Genomic DNA, 6,000 nt, shown 5'->3' on the forward strand with positions numbered 1-6,000 from the left:
GTCGGGAGTGGGGCGCGCGGGGAGGAGGGGGGGAAAGACACGAAACCACGACTATATTCCCCTTAGCTGCGGCCAATCAGAGTCTAGTCTGGCTCTAGGCAGTTGGGTAGGAGTTGTGGCCTCTGAGTACCTTGCCAACTTGCCCTAGAGAATCTGAAAAGATCTCATATCTTCCACCAAGGTAGTTTTTGAAACGTTTAACTGGCCTTAGTTTGTGACTGAGATGGGTCAAATGTAGGGGGAAAGGGCCAGCCGAAGAAACACACCCCGACCCTGAAACCAGAGCCAGTGAAAGAAACACACCCTAGCCCAGAAACTAGAGCCAAAAAATTAAAAAGGGCCAGTGAAACCAGAACAAAGGAAACGCACTCTGCCCCTGACCAACTCAGCACAGCAATCAACCAACCGTGAGCAGGAAACCCTGAGAAAGAAAAATAACCAGTCCCTGAACACGAAATTTAACCAGTTTATCCAAGCTCAGGGATTGAAATCCAACCAATCTCCACTCTAAAAATCTTCACCCCGGAAAAACTCCGCCCCTCAGAAGCCCTATATAAGCCCTGTGCCTGTTCGGGTCACTGCTCCCTTTTCCACTCTGGCAGGGTCAGCCACTCTCTGGATTCCTCCCTACCAATAAATCTCTTGAATGAGGTTTGGGTGAGGACACCTAGCAGAACTTCACTGGGGCAACTCTGCCCTGTTATTGCATTGGGGAAACCTTTCCCCGGAGCAGAGCTATAAGCTGCTGCACGTAAGTGGCTTTGTGGTATTCTTTGGCTCCTGTTTGCCATAATACTTTTCCATTCAAGCTGCAACACTTACAGCGAATGCATTTCAAACTCACTCAAAACATGATTTGATTGGTTTAACCCCATTTCAAAGTGAACATTTACGATGTTCAAATTAAGCTTTTTGTAAAAAATCTGGGTTTTCTAATTCATCTTGGGTGTCTGCTCAGAGATTTGGACTCTGGTTCCTCACAAGCGGGAGGCCACACCCACACAGAGCTTAGCAAGGAGCAGCTGAGGTCACTGCAGGGAACACTTAGGAGTCTGTCTCTGGGCTACCTGATCTCTGGTCTTTCCAACTTTGCGAGCCTCAGGCATCTGGACTTCTTAACAGAAGCTATCCTAAGACTCCCTGACCGCGCCACCTTCACACAAGGAGAAGGAGACTCTGAAGTGGAGTTGGATCACTAGGCAGTACTTGGGCGTACACCAGGGCTGTGTTTTGAATAAAGATTGGGAATGTCAGGCTTTGTTCTGTGCCTGCGTAGAGACTGGTTTTTCACCCTGTTCTGGAGCTGCCTCCAGTGCAACCTCGCTGCCAAGCCCTAGCTCTCCACTAGGCCTCCCTCACTTCCTGGATACTGACGTGACCTCAGTTCCTCTGATCTGGTAGAGCCGGTCAGACAACTCAGCATTCTTTGTGCAACCTCTATTTACTTTTCCCTGGAAATCTAGTCTGAGGCTCAGCGTCTCTAAGGATTCCGAGAGTGGCCATCTTCAGGGACCACTGTGGCACAGGGTGATGGGACTGTGGTAGAATGGGCGGGGCTGTATTCTTCCCAGATGAGTGACATCAGGAAGGCATCATTTCTGCTTTTGTTGTTTTGGATTCTTCCTCTGGGCTACCTCTAGTATTTCTTACAAGTATTTGAAAAGGACAGATAGATGTCCTTGAAAGGGTTGTAAGTGTTCGCTCACCAGAGACTTGACTCCTTTGAGAGCTGGTATACCAATGAGGGGAGGAGACATTGGTCACTAGTGTCCCTCCTCCCACAATTCCCCCATCCCTTCACTCTGGGACGATTTGATCAGCTAGCCCCTCTGAAAAAAAACATTCTCCAAGTTGAAGTTTTTTGTAAAATCTGGGCTTTCTACATTATCCTCGGTGTCTGCTCAGGGACTTGGACTCACAGTGGCTCAATTTTCCCAGCTGACCTCTGTATGTTGGCCATCCAGCATGAGTCCTATGATTGATTGTAGGTGCTGTCTCAGTATTTTTTTTTTCTTTTTCCAGGACAGGGTTTCTCTGTAGTTTTGGAGTCTGTCCTGGAAGGCAGGTCTCCTCTGTAGACCAGGCCTCAAACTCACAGAGATTCACCTGTTTTTGCCTCCTCTTGAATGCAGGGATTAAAGGTATGAGCCACCACATCTTGGCTTCTGTCTCAGTATTTTTGTTCAAGGTTAAATTATCAAAAATTTTCTATGAAAATAGAGCTCTGGTCTTAGAAAAGGGCATCATTCACCTGAGTTTCAGCTTCTGTGGCAGCTGGTGATGTCTTTTATCTCCAAGAATGATCTTAGAAGTGGTTCTGAGTACATTTAGCCGTCTAATCATCCAACATGGTATGTGGGGGCTAAGTTTGGGGGAGACTAGTGGAAGAGGCAAGTGTTATGTGAAAGAACTGTGAAGGGTCATGAGGCTTGTGATGCTGCAGTATGTGTGTGTGTGTGTGATTTTTCAGGACAGGTTGCTCTGTGTAACAGCCTTGGCTGTCCTGGAACCAGTTCTGTAGATCAGGCTGGTCTGCAACTCTCAGAGATCTGCCTGGAGTAAAGGTGTGTGCCCCACACCCAGTGTGGATCTGCACTTTCAAGTTCATGATTTTTCCTTTGCTCAGTAGCTACTTCCGTTCTCAGGAGTGCTTTTCCTTTCTTAATAAACTACCTCTATTTCTAACCATGTATGCCCAGACCAGTTCTTTGCCTTTGGTTTTACAAGCGCCTTAACACTTACCTGGGTGCTCTGGAATTCGGACCTGTACCTATAATACTGTCATTCCTAGAATACAATGAGTTGTATATTAACATGTTTCTTGATATCACAGGGGGATGATTTTGTTTTGTGTGTGTAATGTTTTGAAATTTGATTGCTGGGATATCAAGAATATACCACAAACCCATGACCTGGATGTTTTGTTTTGCTTTTTTTTTTTTTTTTTTTTTGATTATTTGTTTCAGCACACCTGGGAACAAAGCCACGATTCTTAGGAGACTGGTGAAGACCAGAAAAAGTCTGTCTAAATGTCTCAAATAACCAAACAACTTTGGGCCCCTCAATTGCTGCCTCTGGTCTCTGTCCTTCAACCCATGTTTCAAAGCAGAACTTTCATCAGATGAAGAGCTCTCTCTATCTTTTTTGTTGTAGTGTTTTATTTGCTGTGTGTTTATCTAAACACACAAGTTAGCACAATTAGCAAGCCAAAGAGCATGAAGCTATCAAGGACAATTTACAGAAGTCAGTTCTCTCCTTCTATCTTGTGGGTCCAGGGATGCAAACCCAGGTCATCAGACTTGGTGTTGCATCTTTTATCTACTGAGCTACCTTGCCAGCCTTGTGTGGTTTTTCTCTTTTTGTCCACCCAGAGAATTATGTTGATTTCCTAATGTGAAGCTAGCCTTCTTTTCTGTGTAAAGTCCTACATGACTACAAACTGTTACCTTTTAATGTATTGCTATGTAAATTCTGCTAAAACTTTCCCAAGTATTGCTATTTTTGTTAAGGTTTTGTTTTGTATTGTATTTATTTATGACATAATGGTCTATAGATTTCTTTTCTCATAAAGTCTGTCTAGTTTGTGACTGGGGTGATGTTGCTTGGTCATGTACAATGGGTTGGAAGGTAATGCTGATTCTTTGACTTTGTGGGTGGGGTAACAAAGAATTGGTGGAAGCCAGGCATGTTGGTACCTGTCTTTAACCCTAGCCCTGGGTTCTATGAGAAAGTAGGCTGAGTAGTTGTGAGGAACAAGCTTGTAAGCACACCTCTGCATGGCCTCTACATCACTCCTACCCTGTTTTAGTTCCTGTACTGACTTCCTTCACTGTTGAACAGTGATAGGGAAGTTACTGTAGTTTGAATGTAGCTGGCCACTCAGGACTTGTGGCTTTGTTGTAGTGGGTATGGCCTTGTTGGAGAAAGTGTGTCACTATGGGGGCAGGCTTTGAAGACTCATAAGCTCAGGATACTGCCAAGTGTCTCAGTTGACTTCCTGTTGCCGGCAAACTGAAGGACTCTCAGGCACCACCACGTCTGCCTCTATGTTGCCATGCTCTGCATCATGATGATAATGGACTGAACCTCAGAAACTCTGAGCCAGTCACCCCAATTAAATGTTTTCTTTATAAGAGTTGTTGACCAGGCATTGTGGCTCACACCTTTAATCTCAACACTTGGGGGACAGAGGTAGGCAGATCTCTAAGTTCATCTACAGAGTGAGTTCTAGGACAGCCAAAACTGTTTCACAGAGAAATCCAGCATTAAAAAAAAAGTTGCTGAGGTTGTGGTATCTCTTCACAGCAATAAAGACAGAAATTGGTATCAGGGACTGAGGTATTGTTGTGACAGGTCTGAACGTGCTTTTGTGTGAAGGAATATGGACTTTGGAACTGTGGATTAAAAAGCAATTGAATGCTTTAAATGTTAGCAGGAGCATGGAAGACATGGGGTTCAATGTGGTTTGATGAATTGTGGGAGCCTTATTCAAGAAGTTTCAGAGGAGAAGAAATATAGTATGTTGTCTGGGGATTTTTTTTTGTGAATTTTGATGAAGAAAGTAGTTGTCTTTTGCTATTGTCCAAAGAGTCTGCCTAAGGCTAAAGCAAAGAGTTTTGGATTAATTCTGTTGACAGAAGAAATCTCAAAACAGCCTAGAATAGACTCTGTTCTGTGGTTACTAGTGTTCTTGCTTATAAAAATTTATAATGAAAAGGTGTAAACGGAGGCTGTATTTCATTCGTCTCAGTCTCCCAAACCCAAAAAAATTATACAGAAACTATATTAATTAAACACTGTTTGGCCTATTAGCTCAGACTTCTTATTAACTAATTCTTCCATCTTAAATTAACCCATTTCTATTAATCTGAATTTTGCCGCAAGGCTGTGGCTTACAGAAAGATGCCAGGTCCTTCTTCAGCAGCTGCATGGCATCGCCTTGACTCCACCTAATCTCTCTAATCTCTGTATGTATTATTCTAGCCTGGCTTATTCTGCCCTGACATAGGCTAAAGCAGCTTCTTTATTAACCAGTGGTAATAAAACATATTCATAGCATACAGAGGGGAATCCCACATCAGCATTGAATATGTAGATTGCTTTTGGTAAGATTGCCATTTTTACTATGTTAATTCTACCCACTCAAGAGCATGAGAGATCTTTCCATTTTCTGGCATCTTCTTCAATTTTTTTCTTCAAAGATGTAAAGTTCTTGTCATACAGGTCTTCCACTTGTTTGGTTAGAGTTACTCCAAGGTATTTTTGTTTGGGTGGAAGTGTCACTTCCTGGCAGCCATATATCCAAAGAGTCTGGAATGTTAGGGTGGAAGTTCCATCCTAAGGCCCCTCCCCTGGGAGTTGCCTTAGTCCAGACTCCACCCCCAAAAAAGCCTACCAAATGATGATCCCTCCCTAGAGATGCTCAAGACCACTCCCACAGGGTATTTAAACTGCCCCCAAGAGGACAAACACATGGTTTTCCCCATCTTCCTTCCCCAGCTCCTCTCTGGGGACTGGAGAGCCATCCAGGAGCATTGGTATCCATTAAACCTGGGTTTTTTCTAGTTCAGTTTGATTTCATCTGATTCGTATTAATGAGTTGGCGGAGAGGCCTATTGGGGTGTAGAAACTTTTCAATTTTATGTTATTTGTGGCTATTATAAAGGGCGATATTTCTCTGATTTCTTTCTCAGCCCATTTTATCTTCTGTATAAAGGAGGGTCACTAATTTTTTTTTAAATTAATCTTGTATTCTGCTACATTACTGAAGGCGTTTATGAGTTGTAGGAGTTCCTTGGTAGAATTTTTGGGGTCACTTACATAAACTATCATATCATCAGCAAATAGTGAGAGTTTGACTTCTTTTTCAATTTGTATACCCTTGATCTCCTTTTGTTGTCTTATTGTTCTAGCTAGGACCTCAATCACTATACTGAATAGATATGAAGAGAGTGGGTAACCTTGTCCTGTTCCCAATTTCAGCGTGATTGCTTTGAGTTT

This window comes from Myodes glareolus, chromosome 6 (assembly GCF_982192425.1).
Source record: "Myodes glareolus chromosome 6, mMyoGla1.1, whole genome shotgun sequence".
Taxonomy (NCBI): Eukaryota; Metazoa; Chordata; class Mammalia; order Rodentia; family Cricetidae; genus Myodes; species Myodes glareolus.